This window comes from Balaenoptera musculus, chromosome 21 (genome assembly GCF_009873245.2).
Source record: "Balaenoptera musculus isolate JJ_BM4_2016_0621 chromosome 21, mBalMus1.pri.v3, whole genome shotgun sequence".
Classification (NCBI taxonomy): domain Eukaryota; kingdom Metazoa; phylum Chordata; class Mammalia; order Artiodactyla; family Balaenopteridae; genus Balaenoptera; species Balaenoptera musculus.
Window position 1 is genome coordinate 16,199,018 of NC_045805.1, and position 20,531 is coordinate 16,219,548.

Genomic DNA, 20,531 nt, shown 5'->3' on the forward strand with positions numbered 1-20,531 from the left:
TTCAAAGAACACAGGTTCTTAATTTTGACAAAGTTCACTTATCAATTTTTTTCTATTATGAATTATTTAGAGTTTAACCACAGAAGTGCACACAGTAGGGAATATATCTATATCTCTACATTTCTCTCGACAACAGCAAAAGAGAGAGATTTATTACAAGAAATTGGCTTACACAGTTGTGGACATTGGCTAAGCTAGTTCAAAATATGCAGGGCAGGCAGCTATGAAGATAATGATCAGAGCAGTTTTGAACCCATGGGCATGGGTGACAGGAGTCTTCCATAGACAGAATTTCTTCTCTCCAATTGTTCATTGCTAGTATTCATCATAAAAATCTGATTGATGTTTGTATACTGAACTTGCATTCTGCAACCTTACTAAGTTCCCTTATTTTTTCTTTCTTTTTTAAAAAAAAAAATTTATTTATTTATATTGGCTGCTCTGGGTCTTAGTTGCAACATGCGGGATTTTCTTTGTGGCATGCGAACTCTTAGTTGTGGCATGCATGTGGGATCTAGTTCCCCAACCAGGGATCGAGCCCGGGCCCCCTGCATTGGGAGCGTGGAGTCTTACCCACTGGACCACCAGGGAAGTACCTCACTTATTTTCTTCTAGTAGGTGTTTTGTAGTTTCTTTTGAATTTTCTGCACAGATAATCCTGTTGTCTAGAAATAGTGATAGTTTTATTTTTTCCTTTCTAATATAAATGCCTTCTGTTCCTTTTTCTTCACATATCACACGAGCTGGGACCTCCGTCATGATGTTAATTCAGAGAAGTTTGAGTGTGCATCCTTGCATTGTTATTTATCTTATTTATTGACTTTTTCCATGTTAATGTCAGTGCCATAAGGCAGGGCATAAAGGTGAGGCTATTGCTTGGTATAAGTCTCTACTTTATCTCCAATGCCAGTAGCACTGGAGATAAATAAGTATTTATAATATTTATTGATATTCATCAGTAAATATTTGATGAACAAATTATTTGGTGGTTTGGTTTGTTTTCTTTCTCTTGAGGCAGTTTTAGTCTCTGTATTTTAGCCTGTAAACTCAGATTCTTACGTCGTATCACAAACTGAAGACCAGATCCCAGGCTGGCGAGTTTAGAAGAGGGAGGATGAGGTCCAGGCTGGAGTGCCAGGCGCCTAGAACCACTGTGGACTATTCGTATTTGCTGGCACCGCACCAAGCACATCTCCCTTAGCGAGAAGCAGCACAGGGGGCAGTCAGCTTCCTCAGGTTGAAATACACCTATTCTGGGGCTTGAAGACGGGATGGGGGATGAAGGTTTAAGTGCAGGTGGCCATTCTCACTGACTCATGTCCCAGCAGGGATTTCTAGCAATTTTCATATTACTGCAGGTATACCTGCATAGGTGGTCTGCTTTGTCCTTGATATGTGTGCAGTGTAGGGTCGTGGAGGGGAAGCTTAAAAATATTTTCTTCAGTCCCTTTACTGCTACCCCCAGCTGTTGTGCTCCGGCTATCATAGTGCACGGTCGACTCCTGCCTCTTCCCTGCTACACTCACACAGACACTAGTTCAAGGCAGTTTTAGTTTTCAGGGTATTCTCTCCTTCTCTTTCTCTTTCTCCTCTCTCTGCTCTTTCCTCTCTCCCCCCTTCTTTCTTCCTTCCCTCCTTCTCCCCCTCTCTCTCCCCCTTTCTCTCTCTTTCTTTCATTTCCTAAGTAAAAATTTTAACTCCGGAAAGTTTCAAGTAGATGTACAGAGAAGAGCGTAATGCCCCTTGTGACCCTTGATCCAGCTTAAACAATACTAGTTCGTGGCCAGTGCTGCTAAATTCACTCCTTCCTGGATGATTCTGAGGGAAATCCCAGACATCTCATCTGAGCAGGCTTTGTATTGTGTCCATTTAGCGAAGCTGCTTCTGTGCTTTCCAGAATTCCCTGCCCTGCAGAGTTCCAGGTGAGTGTGGCCCACAGACACACGCATGAGACTTGGAAGGTGAAAGAGAAGCTGCCATGTTTACCTTAGGCTGGAAGGGTCAGTTCAGGGCATGAGGCGCTGTTGGCGCTCACACATGGTGTCACTTTCCTTCTGCCGTGGGCGGAGCTGGGCTAGTGCTTCCCTGTGCTGGGCCAGGTGAGCGTCTACCCCCGCACGAAGGCATTGCCTTGTCCTGTAGGATGCCCCGTCACTGACAGCGAAGGCCTGACTGTGGTGAGAGCAATGTGGCTTCCAGTCCGTCCTTGTGGGGGTTCGGCCCATTCTTACAAGCTCCAGTTTTGTCTCTCTTCACCCATTTTATATCCATGTTTCCTTCCCAGCTGCCTTCTCTGAAGATTTCATTCTCTAGCACCAGACACACAACAACAGCCTCACAGACTGTGTGACCAGCTCCCATAATTGCATAAAGTCAGTTAGAAGTACCATCTAAGGTAAACCTTCAAAAGGGATGTGGTGGCAAAGAATGGAGGGTAGGACATGCTGGGTCCCTCTATCTGTATCTCCAAGTGGTCTGCTTCTCTGATTGAACCTTGACTGAAACATTATCATTTCATGTATAAATATCTGTGTCTATAAGAATTCTAATAAATTTTTGTCTAAATAACAAAACCCTAATGCCATGCCATTTTCTGAAACACAAGCAAAATTTAAAATGATTCTCTTCAGATTGAAGTGGTGGTTTGAGCCAGATTGGGTAGAACACAGGGGATGATTCTGCAGATAAAAGTACAGTTAGGGGACTATTTTAATAATAGGTCCATGATTCCCAAGCACTGGTTCCCAAGCACCCCTGCTACAGAAGCATCTGCAGAGATTTTCTAAACAGCAAACTTCCAGGTCCCTCCTGAGACTCTGATTCAGTGGGTCTTAGTTAGGACCCCAGAAACAATATTGAAAACCCATCAGTGATTCTGATGCATAGCCAAGGTTAAGAATCACAGGTTGGAATGATAAACCCTCTGGCCTTATTAGTAGAAACTAGAATTAAGTTAATGGGAGAAAAAAGAAACAAAAGTAGGAATGCCATAGAAGGTATTTTAGCTGTTAATAATTGCCCAACATTCAAATGACAAGTTTTACTATTTGCAGTTTGTAAAATGCACTTGTGGAAATTTTTCTGTCTTGTTTTGTTACTATATTTATAGAGCATTTTAAATCTAAAAAAAAAAAAAAAAAAAAAAAAGATTCTCTTCAAGTCCCCTCCACTGCCCTTCTCCCCCACCCACCCATTCCCATTTTAAGGATCTACGACATAAATCACAGCAAGATACTTTTTGACCCACCTCCTAGAGTAATGGAAATAAAAACAAAAATAAACAAATGGGACCTAATGAACCTTAAAAGCTGTTTTTTTTGCACAGGAAAGGAAACCATAAACAAGATAAAAAGACAACCATCAGAATGGGAGAAAATATTTGCAAAAGGATTAATCTCCAGAATATACAAGCAGCTCATGCAGCTCAGTATCGAAAAAACAAACAACCCAATCCAAAAATGGGCAGAAGACCTAGATAGACATTGCTCCAAAGAAGACATACAGATTGCCAACAAACACATGAAAAGCTGCTCAACATCACTAATCATTAGAGAAACGCAAATCAAAACGATAATGAGGTATCACCTCACACCGGTCACAATGGCCATCATCAAAAAATCTAGAAGCAATAAATGCTGGAGAGGGTGTGGAAAAAGGGAACCCTCCTGCACTGTTGGTGGGAATGTAAATTGATACAGCCACTATGGAGAACAGTATGGAGGTTCCTTAAAAAACTAAAAATAGAACTAACATGCGACCCAGCAATCCCACTACTGGGTATATACCCTGAGAAAACCATAATTCAGAAAGAGTCATGTAGCACAATGTTCATTGCAGCACTATTTACAATAGCCAGGACATGGAAGCAACCTACGTGTCCATCGACAGATGAATGGATAAAGAAGATGTGGCACATACATACAATGGAATATTACTCAGCCAAAAAAAGGAATGAAATTGAGTTATTTGTAGTGAGGTGGAAGGACCTAGAGTCTGTCACACAGAGTGAAGTAAGTCAGAAAGAGAAAAACAAATACTGTATGCTAACGTATATATATGGAATCTAAAAAAACGGTACTGATGAACCTAGTGGCAGGACAGGAATAAAGAAGCAGACGTAAAGAACGGACTTGAGGACATGGGGGGGAAGGGGAAGCTGGGACGACGTGAGAGAGTAGCATTGACATATATACACTACCAAATGTAAAATGGCTAGTGAGAAGCTGCTGCATAGCACAGGGAGATCAGCTCGATGCTTTGTGACGACTTAGAGGGGTGGGATAGGGAGGGTGGGAGGGAGGCTCAAGAGGGAGGGAATATGGGGATATATGCATACATATAGCTGATTCACTTTGTTGTACAGCAGAAACTAGCACAACATTGTAAAGCAATTATACTCCAGTAAAGATGAAAAAAAAAAAAAAAAAAAGACTCTAACCTTCCTCAGTTTTTCCCAGAGAACTGATTTTGGGGGAGAAATTCATGTTACTTTTCTATTTTGATAGCCCACTAAAAATATATCATCTGATGAAATTTTATTAGCATTTCATTGCTTTAAACACTGTTATCATCAATGAAAGAATAAGACATCAGATAGACTATAATAATGATACAGTATTTTTAATTTTTTAAATATTTTATTTTATTTTTGGCTGTGTCGGGTCTTAGTTGTGGCACGCCGGATCTTCACTGCGGCATGTGGGATCTTTTCTTGCGGCGTGCAGGCTTCTCTCTAGTTGTGGAGCGTGGGCTCTCTAGTTGTGGCATGTGGGCTCCAGAGCGAGTGGGCTCTGTAGTTTGCAGCACGCGGGCTCTCTAGTTGAGGCATACAACGAGCTCAGTAGTTGTGGTGCATGGGCTTAGTTGCCCCGCGGCATGTGGGATCTTAGTTCCCGGACCAGGAATCGAACCCGTGTCCCCTGCATTGGAAGGCGGATTCTTAACCATTGGACCACCAGAGAAGCCCATGATACAGTATTATAAATGATTTGTGAAAAGCATTAGCCTATTCAGAATTTTTTTTTAAGGCCAATTTTTAAAAAAAATTATTTTATTTTTGGCTGCATTGGGTCTTCCTTCCTGCATGCGGGCTTTCTCTAGTTGCGGCGAGCGGGGGCTACTCTTCGTTGCGGTGCACGGGCTTCTCATTGCGGTGGCTTCTCTTGTTGCAGAGCACGGGCTCTAGGCGCGTGGGCTTCAGTAGTTGTGGCTTGCGGGCTCTAGAGCACAGGCTCAGTAGTTGTGGCGCACGGGCTTAGTTGCTCCGTGGCATGTGGGATCTTCCCGGACCAGGGCTCGAACCCGTGTCCCCTGCATTGACAGGCGGATTCTTAACCATTGCGCCATCAGGGAAGCCCCCAGAATATTTTTTGATTGACCGCTTTAGTCATTTTTTAATGTATTTATTTTCTAATGATATTAGAAAGTTAATATATTAATATGATGACGTAGGGTATATATCTAAACTAGAATGGGAACAATTATACTGATGGCTCTAAAACAACAAAAACCCTCAATTATTATTAGAAACTCTAATGTATCAATATTGGCTATATTTCTTGATAAAACTCCCTGGTTATTGCTCAATTGTCCACTAATCCTTGACTGCAAATTTATGAGCCTCAAGAAAAATAGAATAAAATTTGAAGCTTTTGGCATAATGATTGTGACTGTATTTGGCATTGGAAGTGATTTTTGAGCAAATCAGATTATAATTATTATTATTAAATTTTATTGGAGTATAGTTGATTTACAATGTTAATTTCTTTACAGCAAAGTGACTCAGTTATACACATATATATATTCTTTTTCATACTCTTTTCCACTAAGGTGAGATTATAGTTATTAACTTGGTCATCAATTCATTATTGTATATGGAGATTAGGGTAAGAGGTTCCACCATAATCATAAACCAAAGTAGAAATTTTCCTGGTATCCATTTATTTTTATCAATACTAGTAACACTAAACTGATAGTTTCTAGCCAAAAAAAAAAAAAAAAAAAGTGGGGGGGGGGGAAGGAAGGGAGAGGAGGGGGGAAGAGGGAAGAGAAAGAAAACTTTTTGGAATTTGAAGGAGGTTTTATGGTCAGTGCTTGTGGTTGAAATAACAGTCAGAAAGTAACCAAGAATGAGATTAAGCAGTGCGTCAGAGATGATATTAAGAGTTTGTTAATTACTGAAAATTATAATTCTTGCCCTATCTGAAACACTCACATATGTAAGCAAAATGACTGCATTGAAGCAACCTATTTGTTATTTTACAAGACACACACCTGCTAACATACTGTATGTGGTCATCAGCTATCAGGAGTAGTTTTCTTTGTTTTATAACCAAAATTGGATGAATACCCTGAATTAACTTCCTAAGGCAGAATGAAAGCATGTTGGTTGTAGATTTTGTGACAAAGACATTGATGCCAGAAGTAAAGGCCCAGACTCCCATATCATCCTGATATTTGTACCATATCTGTATGTGGTAAGGGGATTGCTCCCTAGTTCTAGAATTTCAGGATGGGGCAACAATATTAGGATGTTGTCTGTTATGAATATTTAAAAATTTTTCACTGGAAAGGGAAAATGGAAACTTTCTGGGTAGTATTTGCTGGGAAGCCTAGAAATTTAAATTAAAATCCCATAGGGCAAAGTAAGATAATTATTTTCCTCCTATGCATCCCCGATTACATTTCTAACCCTATTTAAATGTATGAAAAATTAGCCATCTTATTAATGATTATTTCAACTTGTTCCAGCTTTGAGTTAAATTGATTATGTGTAATAATTGTTTCCAGCTTTAAATTAGGAAAGTAGCATCATCTCCACAGTTAAAAAGGAAACAAAATTCATTGAATCTTCTTGTGTGTCTGAATGGTTCCAAGCATATTTCTTTAAAAACAAAAATATTCAATTTTTTTCTCAAGGTTTTTTCTTTTTTCCTTTTTTTTGATTTCAAGATTTATTGAAATCTTGAAAGTAGAATATTTTGTATTGTATTCAATATAAAATATTGAAGTAGAGTTGATTTGCAATGCTGTGCCCATCTCTGCTGTGCAGCAAAGTGACTCAGTTATACACATAGAGACATTCTTTTTTATATTCTTTTTCATCATGGTTTATCACAGGAGATTGGATTTAATTCCCTGTTGGATATAATTCCCTGTGCTATACAGTAGGACGTTGTTGTTTATCCATTCTAAACGTAATAGTTTGCACCTACCAACCGCAAACTCCCAGTCCGTCTCTCTCCCTCCCCCCATCCCTTGGCAACCACAGGTCTGATCTCTATGTCTGTGAGTCTGTTTGTTTTGTAGATAGGTTCATTTGTGCCATACTTTAGTTTCCACATATAAGTGATATCATATGGTATTTGTCTTTCTGACTTCCTTCAGTTAGTATGATAATCTCTCTGATTGCATCTATGTTGCCACAAATGGCATTATTTCATTCTTTCTTACGGCTGAGTAGTTTTCCATTGTGTATATGTACCACATCTTCTTTATCCATTCATCTGTTGATGGACATTTAGGTTGTTTCCATGTCTTGGCTATTGCAAATAGTGCTGCTGTGAACATAGGGGTGCATGTATCTTTTTGAATTATCGTTTGGTCTGGGTATTGCTGGATCATATGGTAATTCTATTTTTAGTTTTCTGAGGTACCTCCATACTGTTTTCCATAGTCGCTGCACCAACTTACATTCCCACCAACAGTGTAGGAGGGTTCCCTTTCTCAAGGTTTTTTCTAATTTAATTGTTTTATTTCTGTTTATTATAAAATTGTTTAGAACTTAGATAAATCTAGCTATATATTTGATTATTTATTAGAAGGATACGTTAAAGAAGTTGTTTCAGTACTATTGATATATTTTAAAAAATATTTATTTATTTTTATTTTTGGCTGCGTTGGGTCTTTGTTGCTGCGTGCAGGTTTTCTCTAGTTGCAGCGAGCTGGGGCTACTCTTCATTGTGGTGTGCGAGCTTCTCATGGCAGTGGCTTTTCGTTGCGGGAGCACAGGCTCTATGTGTGCAGGCTTCAGTAGTTGTGGCACGTGGGCTCAGTAGTTGTGGCTCGTGGGTTCTAGAGCACAGGCTCAGTAGTTGTGGCGCACAGGCTTAGTTGCTCCGAGGCATGTGGGATCTTCCCGGACCAGGGCTCGAACCCTTGTGCCCTGCATTGGCAGGCAGATTCTTAGCCACTGTGCCACCAGGCAAGTCCAAACATGATATTTTTAAAAGGACCTATATCTATCTGTATTTAATTTATCAATTAACAGTTATATGACAGCATTACTTAAAATGTCATAATGTCAGTGTAAACATTTCAAATCTATTATTAAATTCTTCAGAAAGATTTTAATTATGTTAATTTATAATACCAACACCCTTTTGAATTTATACTAGTTCATTAATCTGAGAATATCCATATAATTGAATACAGGTATTGATAGTGCTTTTACAGTAAAGTAAAAAAAAAGAAAAAGTTATTGTGTGCCTTCCACAGGTAAATGAAACATACATAGAACTGGGGCTGACAGTGTTTGGAGGTACAGGTGAATAAATATAGAACAGGGTTGCATTTCTCTTATGTTTTCATCCTTTCTCACTCAAGGCTAGGGGAATTGCAGCCATTTGATTGAGATTTATTTGCAACACAGGAACACGAGGGAAATAAAAAGTTTGTTTGGAATGACCTTTTAGTTTCACAGTTTAATCTATTGCTGTTTAAAAGGTATGTCTTCTCTAGCTCATGACATGCCCTTCCAGGTCCTAAAGTAGGACTCCCAGGGAAGAACAAAGTTAAAGAAGACAGATATCCATGTTCATATTTGCAAATGGGTTAAATTTCCCCAGGGAGAAAGGAAGATATACCAATTTTCAACAGTCTAGAGCAGTGTGCCAACCTTATAGCGTGACAGTCGTACTGATACTACACTTTGAAAGCTAATAGCCACTAGAATTCTATTCATTTTAAGGATAAGCTTTCTCCCGTAATACAACATAATGTAACATAACATAGCATTGCATAACATGGTATACCAGTCTATGACCCTGTAATAGCCAAAGGAAGTAAAAGATATATATGTATATATAGCTTTATGTAATATATGTATATAACATGTTTTTCCTAGAGTTATTAAATAATTTAACATTACTGAAAATTTCAAATAGTTCCTTCTAGTATACAGCAGTTATTTTAAATATTATATTTAAGTCTGATTAAAAGTATATTTTCTTCTTGGCCATCACTGTAAAACCTACTTTTAAGCTCAAACTATGAAAAAAGGTACTTAGAATATGAGAATAAAGATACTCAGAGGGCAGAGTAAAAAAATAAAGTTTCTCATATTCATATTTTTCCACATCTAGTTAATGTTTTGAGGTTAGAAACTGAAATATAATTGGTTATGAATTCTAAATTTAAATCATATATTTGTAGGAATAGATTATTAAACATTGTTTTCTTTCAATTCATTTGAGAGGGTTTTCTTTTTTGGTTTTGTCTTATTTTTTAGTACGTGATATGCCAGAATGTCCTGAGGCATGAATTTCTTTCAACGAACCTACAGTTTAGTGGGAAGATAAGCCACACACATAAACTCAAGTATAATGTGCAAAGCGAGAAATATCATGAAAGAGATACACACAGAGCACTTTGGAGTTCCGGGCAGGAGGGTGGAGTGGTGGGTGAGGGACTTGAAACCTTTGGTGATGACAAGATAGGCTTGTCCAGTTCGATCAAGTGCATTTTCAAATAACAGAGTTAGTTGAAATAGGGACTATGCAGGAAGAATATACGAAATAGGAAAATAGCATAAAAAGCTATTTCTTGGTAAAACCAATCACTAATAACTTTTAATTTGTAAAAATCCTTATTTGCTTGAGAAAAATGATTTAGATAATATGCATAATAAAAGATAGAAAAAATTCTGTTGATAGCTGTAGAAATGTCTGTATCTTGAAGACCTTAAAATAGTTTTTTAAACTATCACATCCTTATTGTTTAATATACAGAAATATTTTGAAAACTTAAAAACTCAGTATTCAAGATGATGACAGTTAGCCTGGCAAAACCTGAAATCTGTACTTCTCTTGTCCCTTGAAAGTGTCATTTGACTTCCTCTCTGATTAAGCTTGTGGCATCAGTATTCAGGTTTCTCACCTGTGCCTCGTAAAAACAAACAGGAATTCTTAGAAAGGAACAGTTTGGTAGGTGGTAATGTTCAGTCAGAGTAAGACAAACGAGGAGCAGAGATATATAATTAGGTGTGCTGAAACTCCATGGTTGACTGCTTAACAAGGTTTTTTGTCCTCAGTAGAGTTAACTAATTAGAGAAAACTACAGATTTAGCAACAAACAAATGTGTGTGGCTTGCAAGGTGGGCTCTCCTCTGGCACCTGCCTCATCCCTCCCGCCCCTTTTCCCTTTGTTGCTACCCTGATCTACACAGGCTCCCAGGAACAGCCTGTGCTGTTTCCTTCCATCCATCTTTGCTCCAATTGTTCCCCGTCCCTGGAAGATCCTCACTTACCCTCCACCTCCTTTGCACATTGAACTTCCCCTCAAGAGCCAGCTCCACTTGTTTTTTGTCCCCAACCCTACTCCCCTCCCGCTCTTTAATTAAACAAATAATTACGTACTGAGTAGCAGCTAGATTCCAGGTGGTGTGCCCGGTGTGAGGCTCCAATTGCTAATAAGACGGGATTGCTCTCGGGAACCCAGGATCCAGCGGGGCATCCCTATGGTGGCCCACACCACCGTGAACTAACTCACCTGTTTCCAGGCATTCTTCTAGGAGATTTGACATAAATTCACCTGTTCAATCCTCACAGCCACCACGAGGTGGGTCCCATTCTCCTCCACCTAGGATGCAGATGATGTCATTGCAGACACAGCTCTGCCTGCCCCTTCAGAAGCCCTGGCTCCTTCCATCTCCTGGGGACTTGGCTCACATTTGCTGATTATAAGGTCCCTTGGATTCTTCTGTTTTTGCCTCTTGCCAAGCTTCTCCCTTCTGTTATTGTGAGCCTGTGAATTTGCTACTCTGCTCCAGCTACCGTGCGCCTGTCCCAGCCAATGCAGGCTCTCAGGACTCTGGCCTTGGGCCTGAGACATCACTCTCCCTGCTGCACTTCACTTCAAGTAGGGGCCCGGCTGTTGCCTGTCTCCCTGTGGTGCTACTGAAACTAGGCAGTGATTTTTAATGAGCTCTTCAAGGAGTATTTATGGAGTCCCTGCCTAAGGCCAGACATCATTCTCGGTGTCAGAGATGTAGTGGTGAAAAAGGCAAACAAGTCTTATTCCCTAGAATATATACTGGCGGGAGGATTAAAGTCAAACCCTTTTGTACCTTATTGCTCCAGGTGAAGTTTTCATTCCTGAGCCCAAAACAGAAGTTGCCTGGATTGTATCTATTATAGTAATACAAACTAGCATTTCTTTTATGTTTACCATGAACCAGTCTCTATGTCAAGATATTCATTTTATTAATTTAGTTGTCTAATAACCCCACAAGGTCGGCACTGTTGTTATCTTCTTTTATTTATTTTTTTTCTTTTATTTGTCATCCCATTTTAAAGATGAGAGAACTGGGGTTCAGAGTGGTGTAAGGCCATGTGGCTAGTAGGAAGGTCAGGATTCAGTACCTTCTCTCAGGTATATGCCCAGATCCGATATGCTTGATAAATATCTTCAAGGGCAACAAGAGAAGGGGTGAGATGTGGAGAATAAAGAGGAGGCCAGAATGATACCTTTCACAATGGGAAGAGGAGATAAGTTTGTTAGCAGAGAAGACGTATCCCTTGCTCTCTGGTGGTGCCCTGGGAAGTTGACAGGACCTCAGAAAGAAAGTATGCCGAAGGAAATCAAACCCTGGACAGCTTTTCAGCATTGACTAAAATTCTCATTTGCCACACATGGTACAGAGACAGAGACAGGCATCAGACTAGAAGGGTCCTTATGATCTTGAGCCACGCAGTTACCAGCAGTGAACAATGAGGCTTAAGAATAATGGACCTTCCCAATTTGGGGGTCACCACTGGGTTTGATCCTTTGAGGGAGAGAGATTCCTAATAATATTTGTACTTAAATTTCCTACCAGCCCAATAAAATGGAAGCTCAGAATGAGATTCACTTTTATTAAAGGAAATAAAGGCATGGCCATATCTTACACATCTGAGTTTATGGTTTGAGATTCATCACTACTACACACAGATCTTGATGGAGTGCAGATCTTGTGTCAAAGGCTGTGCTACGTGTAGGATGCACAGAGGTGAATAAAATGTAGTGATGTCTACAGTTAAGTGGACAAAACTTATATTAGATAAACAAATATGCAATTAAAAATACAAATTTTGAGAAGTGTAATACATATCTAGGATGCTGTGAGAGAGGATAACAGGGAGGATCCACCAGAATTAGGGGTCAGTGACAGCCCCTCCTGAGGAATTAGCCCCCAAACAATGAAGATGAGTTACTTGGGAGCATGGGGTGGGGAGGAAAAGATTCCGGGCACAGAGAATAACACAAGTAAAGAGTAGGAAATAGGGGACCAAAAGGTGACCTGGATGCCTGGCCATAGCAAGGGAGGAGGAAGGTGCTGCGTGAGTTTTAGAAGAAGGGGTCGCCAGTAGCCAGAAACTGGAGAATCTCGTGTGTCACATTATAGATTGGCAGCTTAACCTCATCTGAAATGAGGAAACACTGACGACTTTGCAGAATGGAAGGAACACATTTAGATTTACTTTTTAAAAAGATCATTGGAATAAAGGGTAGAAATGGTGAGACTGATTGAGAAGCTGTTGCGGTAAGGATGGAAGGAGATGTGGGTGGCTTCACCGTGGGCAGTGTGGGTGGGGGTGGTAATGGAAAGAGCTGGATGTCCTTGAAATTTACTTAGGAGGTATACTCGATAGGACTCAGCGAGTGTAGGGTATAGGAGATGATGGAGAAGAAGGTATGAAAGAGATCCCCAGATGTGTGATATAAACACCTGGGATGATGGGGATGACTTTTACAGAAGTGTAGTAGAGAAACAGGTTTCAGAAAAGGATACAGAATTCAGATGCGGGCATGCTAAGTTTAAAAATGTGTGAGGAATCCAAGAAGCATTTCATCATACTGAATATCTGGGTATTTTTCATTTGTCATGTGAAACCCACAGTTAACTTATATACATACTATAGCGCTTTTGCTCTTTGTCTAAAGCAGGAGGAGTCTGAAGACCATATCTGCTGATTCTATCTTGAGGTATTAATGTAAGCAACTGGGATAAATGCAAATCAAATCCACAAGGCATTTGGAAAATCCTATAAGGGCAGATCTGCATTTGCGGAGTCATGTTTATATTAGTCAGCAGAGTTTTAATTGTTTAATTGCCCTACTCATTAGCCCAAGAGAGATTTTAAGTCTAAGTCTTAAAATAATAATAATTTACAGTTGTGTATCGAGAAAGAAATAAAATAATCCACCATTTGATTATCTGCCCCTAATCTGCCTTATCTTCAAAGTCATAAAATAAAAGTGAAAGTACATAAATTAAGGTTGTTTTCAAATAAATATTCACAGAATGATGATGTCTGCATAAATTTATTTGAACAGTAAAGCCACAAGCTGGTTTCATTTACAATATTTAAGGGCTAATGTTAGGAGCTAGGCAGTTCTCTTGTTCATAACCAGTAATGTTTTTTTCCTATACTACCATCTCAGATACCATCTTCATTTTGGTTGTAAGGACTCCCGTTCTTCCATTTTATGTATTTGCTCTCCGGTTTCTATCTCCTAGATCTTAGACTGAATGTTGTGACCAAATGAGAACTCTAGTTTCCTGTCTGTTACTGTCGCACACCATTTCCGTAACTTAATCAAAATGTGGTATTTTTTCCTAAGGCATTGCCATATTTTTCTCTCATCATGACACTTAATTTGAAGGTGGCAGACTGGAAGATGCACTGTTTTGTGACAAATTTGTAAGCCATGAATTGATCTCTGCTCTACACACAGCAATATGCAAGCGTGGTATCTTGCAATTTACCATAAGTCATGCTTTACTTCTTTGCTCATAGAGACTTTCTGAGAGCTGAGTGGAGATGGATGGCGGTCAGTTCTTCACTGTCATCCATTGCTGCTGGTATTTTATGGATAAGATATAACACCTGTGAGTTATGATGCCTCTCGTTTGCTTGAGTTGTCCTGTGCTGAGGAGTGCAATGCCTACATCACAACGTTTGAGTGTTTACGATCATGTACTGCAAAAAAAAAAAGTCATAGAAGCATGGCATTATATTCATGAGCTATAAGATTCATCCAGTAAAAAGCCATTTCCTCTTTTGGCACGATGCCCTAGGGCTGAAGCACAAGGATGCTGCAGGTGTAAGAATACAAGTAAGGCTGATTAAACTAAGTCAGTTTCTTCATTTCATGGTCATTAAGATAACTGAGAGGGATTTCATCACAATGTCTTCCATAGATGGACTAGTTCCCCCTTTGCCCCCATCACCCCCCCAAAAATTAGAGAAAATATTGGCAGGAGGTATTGTGTCCATGTTGTTATGATAATCCACTTTTTAAAAGTAAACATAAGCAATCTGTTAAGAGGGATGGAAGGAAAAAGTACCTTTGCTCTTTGAAAAATCTCAAGTGCAGTTTTATTCTCATCACATCATTTTAATTTGCAGCAGAAAGTACAATCTTAAGTGCACTGGCATTATTATCATTAATTAATATTAATTGGGCATACACACTCTCCCAAGTTTTCAAATTACACTCTGATCATAAGTTCAGCACTTCCTACGCTCTTTACAGTCATTAATGGTAATATGGCAATGTGTATCACTGATCTAAGAAATGAAACACAGATCTGCAACATCAATTATGAAATGATAGATTATGTAGTAGTAGAGAGATCAATTGTTCATGAATGACAAACATAAAGGAGCAGAGAGATAGGCCATAAGCAAATGTTAGTCATTCTTCTTCCCACCTATCCAGTCATCCCATCCTGGCAAATATAGCTGGTTTGGAAAGTGTATTTTTTTTTTTTAATCTTAGATTCTTTAGACTTTTCACAGAGTAGGCACTCAATTTTTAAGCAAATAAATGAACAGATAAATGCATGGAATGGGAAAAAAAGGATAACAGGAATATATACTCATAGGTCAAAGCATAGGTCTTTGAATATGATTATCAGTTTTCCCAGTTTAGTATAATTTATATATTTGAAATAGAAACCACATAAGATGGTACATGAATTATAAATACATATATATTCAGTATAGATATATTCTGTCTTCAAAGTCTGTATGTTACAAGCTATCAATGTTAAATAGGCTTTTAAAGTATAATCTCAAATAGGTGAATGTGCTAAAATATGGGAAGAACATATATACAGTATTAATGCACATCTCATTAGAAACCCTTTATTGAAAAAAGTCCAAGTAATCCAACTATCCAAAATAAAATATTGCAAGTTCCCTGGAGAGCCAAAATAAAATATTGTAAGTTCCCTGGAGAGCCAAAATAAAATATTGTAAGTTCCCTGGAGAGCCAAAATAAAATATTGTAAGTTCCCTGGAGAGGGGTTTATTTTTAGAAAAAGGATTTCATAGCCTATGTAGAATAAATATTGATGAGCCATATTTATATTTGTTTTTAATTCCTATATACTATGATATCCAGGAAGACATGTGTGGAGTGTAAGTATACTAACTCTAACACTGCTTTCTTTCAGCAGTTTTTTTCTCAATTACAATTACAACTGTGACAACAAAAAACTGTAAACAAGACTCTTTCTTCAGTCTTTAACTCACTTCACAATAGCTTGATATTTTAATTCAATTATATAACTTATTATTCCAGTGTATATAATGGAAAAAAAATGGGGGTGTGTAGATGGGATAGATTAGGCTAATATAAACTTTCAGGCTGTAAATCTTTGGAAATGTAGGCATTGTGATACTCTCTAAATCAGGGATCCCCAACCCCCAGGCTGTGGACCGCTACCGGTCTGTTGCCTGTTAGGAACAGGGCCGCACAACAGGAGGTGAGCGGCGGGCTAGCGAAGCGAAGCGTCACCTGAGGCTCCCCATTGCTCCCCATTGCTCACATCACTGCCTGAACCATCCCCCGACCCCTGTCCGTGGAAAAATTGTCTTCCACGAAACTGGGCCCTGGTGCCAAAAAGGTTGAGGACCGCTGCTCTAAATGAATTCAGTTAAAGTCTTAAAAGTAGCTTACAGAGCTGACTATATCTACCATAAAAATGTCAATACTTGGCAACCTTCTATTTCTTCTTTCTGTTTCTGGTCTGTTCAGGCCACTTCCCATTTTGGAAATTTCTGGGTCCCAAGATATAAACTTAGTAATTTCATTGAACTTTCCCTATTGTAATATATTTTCCTTCTTTTTTTTTTTTTTTTCCCCATAAAATCATGGAATTGGGGGAAATAAGAATTAGAATAAGAGAGGGCAGTAATTTTAAAAAGTAATGATAAATTCTACAAAATACAACAGTGTTTCATGGAGTTGGAAGTTATGACAAAATCCTAAAGTGGATTTTTATAATATGGCTTATGAGCTTTTAGAAAGCCAATGGTAACCGTTAGGAAGTAGGATGAATGAACTAAGATTAAGTGATACCAAATTAATACTTTTTTTTAATAGTGCTTTTGAACAGGAAGATTTGGAAAATGCTGTAAGCATGGTATATCTGAAATTCAAGAAACAATTTGACAAAGACTTGTATTGAATAAATGGTATGTTACTGTATAAATTTAAGGTGTACAGTGTGTTATTTTGATACATTTATATATTGTAAGATAATTGCCATTGTAGTGATATTTATCACATTACATTATTACAGTATATTTTCTTAAATTGAAGTATAGTTGATTTACGATGGTGTGTTAGTTTCTGGTGTACAACAAAGTGATTCAGTTTATGTATATATATATATATATATATATACACACACACACACACACACACACACACACACTTTTTCATATTTTTTCCATTGTGGTTTATTACAGGATATTGAATATAGTTTCCTGTGCTATACAGTAGGACCAATAGTTGTTTACCTATTTTATATATAGTAGTTGTATCTGATAATCCCAAACTCCTAATTTATCCCTCCCCTATCCCCTTTCCCCCTTGGTAACCACAAGTCTATTCTCTGTGTCTGTAAGTTTGTTTTGTAAATAAGTTCATTTGTGTCATATTTTAGATTCCACATATAAGTGGTATCATATGGTATTTGTGTTTCTCTTTCTGACTTAACTTAGTATGATAATCTTTAGGTCCATCCATGTTGTTGCAAATGGCGTTATTTCATTCCTTTCTATGACTGAGTAATATTCCATTGTGTATATATACCACATCTTTATCCATTCATCTGTCCATGTAATTACAGTATACTCTTATTGTCTATAGTCATCATACGTGCATTAGTTCGACATCTATGGCTTATTTACTACTCATTACTAGTATGTACACTTAAACACTATCAATCTTACCCCTCACCACCCCGCCATCCCCTGATGACCACCATTTTACTCTCTTTTTTACAGGTTTGATTTTTTTAGATTCCACAGATAAGTGATATCATACTGTTCTTGTCTTTCTCTGTCTGGCTTATCTCATTTAGTGTGCTCAGGGTCCATCCATGTTGTTGAAAATGACAGAAAATCCTCTTTTCTCATGGCTGGGTAATATTCCACTGTGTACCACATCTTTTTTAGCCATTCATCAGTTGATGGGCATCTGGGTTGTTTCCATATTTTGGCTATTGTGAATAATGCTGTGATAAACATGGGTGTGCATTTTTATCTCGTCAAAATCCTGTTTTCATCTCCTTTGGGTATATACCCAGAAGTAAAACTGCTGGTAGATCTATTTTTAATTTCTGAGGAACCTCCATATTATTTTCCATAGTGGTTGGATCAGTTTATATCCCCATCAGCAGTGCACACGTGTTCCCTTTTCTTCATGTCCTCACCAACATTTGTTATCTCTTGTCTTCTTGATAATAGCCATTATAACAAGTGAGAGGTGACATCTCATTGTGGTTTTGTTTGCACTTCCCTGATGATTAACGATGTTGAGCATCTTTTCACATACCTGACAGACATATTTCTGACAGTTGTGGGCAAAATAGTGAAATGTGCACTGGATGTTTACCCCAGTGACTTTGTAACTAACTGAAAGACCACATTACATGAAAATAAATAAAAATAAATATTTTTACTGATGGTTTATTATTATCCTGAATAAGTGTCTGGATAGCCTGCTGGAGGCCTATGTCTTTAGCCTGGTTGTATTCACTATTTCATGGCATGATGATCCAAAGAGGAGATGGAGACAATCTAATGAGATAAAACTTATAGGAACTACAAAAAACAGGGCTGGGCGGATGTAATTAGTAATACCTGTGAAAAATACTTACAGCTCTCCACTTTCATTCTTTTGTAATTTATGTTCATAGCTTTTTTTTTTTTTTTTTAATGCTTGGGTGAGAGTAGGCAATCTGTGTTCTTGAACTTGCAGTGCTGCAGAAAGGTTACAGCAAACAGCAGTGTCTTCTAATGTAGCTGACTTTGTGCTAGATTTTTGCACCATGAAAAGTAAAAGGGTCATCTGGTTGTGCCATTTGGGGAAAGAGGAAAATGTCAAATTCAGATATTCAGTTATTCTAGAATTATCAGGACTGTGAATATTCTTTCATACCTTGAATGTGACTTCTCTCTTTTTTAAAAATTCATTAATTAATTTATTTTGACATCTTTATTGGAGTATAATTGCTTTACAATGGTGTGTTAGTTGCTGCTGTATAACAAAGTGAGTCAGCTATATGTATACATATATCCCCATATCCCTTCCCTCTTGAGTCTCCCTCCCACCTTCCCTATTCCACCCCTCTAGGTGGTCACAAAGCACTGAGCTGATCTCCCTGTGCTATGCAGCTGCTTCCCACTAGCTATCTATTTTACATTTGGTAGTGTATATATGTCTATGTCGCTCTCTCACTTCATCCCAGCTTACTCTACCCCCTCCCCGTATCCTCAAGTCCATTCTCTGTGTCGGCGTCATTATTGCTGTCCTGCCCCTATGTTCTTCAGAACCATTTTTTTTTGTTTCTAGATTCCATATTTATGTGTTAGCATACGGTATTTCTTTTTCTCTTTCTGACTTACTTCACTCTGTATGACAGACTCTAGGTCCATCCACCTCACTACAAATAACTCAATTTCGTTTCTTTTTATGGCTGAGTAATATTCCATTGTATATATGTGCCACATCTCCTTTATCCATTCATCAGTTGATGGACACTTAGGTTGCTTCCATGTCCTGGCTATTGTAAATAAAGCTGCAGTGAAAATTGTGCTACATGACTCTTTTTGAATTATGGTTTTCTCTGGGTATATGCCCAGTAGTGGGATTGCTGGGTCGTATGGTAGTTCTATTTTTAGTTTTCTAAGGAACCTCCATACTGTTCTCCATAGTGGCTATATCAATTTACATTCCCACCAACAGTGCAAGAGGGTTCCCTTTTCTCCCTCTCCAGCACTTATTGTTTCTAGATTTTTTGATGATGGCCATTCTGACTGGTGTGAGGTGATACCTCATTGTAGTTTTGATTTGCATTTCTCTAATGATTAGTGATGTTGAGCATCCTTTCATGTGTTTGTTGGCAATCTGTATATCTTCTTTGGAGAAATGTCTATTTAGGTCTTCTGCCCATTTTTGGATTGGGTTGTTTGTCTTTTTGATATTGAGCTGCATGAGCTGCTTGTAAATTTTGGAGATTAATCCTTTGTCAGTTGCTTCATTTGCAAATATATTCTCCCATTCTGAGGGTTGTCTTTTCGTCTTGTTTATGGTTTCCTTTGCTGTGCAAAAGGATTTAAGTTTCATTAGGTCCCATTTGTTTATTTTTGTTTTTATTTCCATTTCTCTAGGAGGTGGGTCAAAAAGGACCTTGCTGTGATTTACGTCATAGAGTGTTCTGTCTATGTTTTCCTCTAAGAGTTTGATGGTGTCTGGCTTTACATTTAGGTCTTTAATCCATTTTGATTTTATTTTTGTGTATGATGTTAGGGAGTGTTCTGATTTCATTCTTTTACATGTAGCTGTCCAGTTTTCCCAGCACCACTTACTGAGGAGGCTGTCTTTTCTCCATTGTATATTCTTGCCTCCTTTATCAAAAAAAAGGTGACCATATGTGTGTGGGTTTATCTCTGGGCTTTCTATGCTGTTCCATTGATCTATATTTCCGTTTTTGTGCCAGTACCATACTGTCTTGATTACCGTAGCTTTGTAGTATAGTCTGAAGTCCAGGAGCCTGATTCTTCCAGCTCCGTTTTTCTTTCTCAAGATTGCTTTGGCTAGGATAGCCTCATCCACTAGAGGGCAGACAGCAGAAGCAAGAAGAACTACAATCCTGCAGCCTCTGGAACAAAAACCACATTCACAGAAAGATAGACAAGATGAAAAGGCAGAGGGCTATGTACCAGATGAAGGAACAAGATAAAACCCCAGAA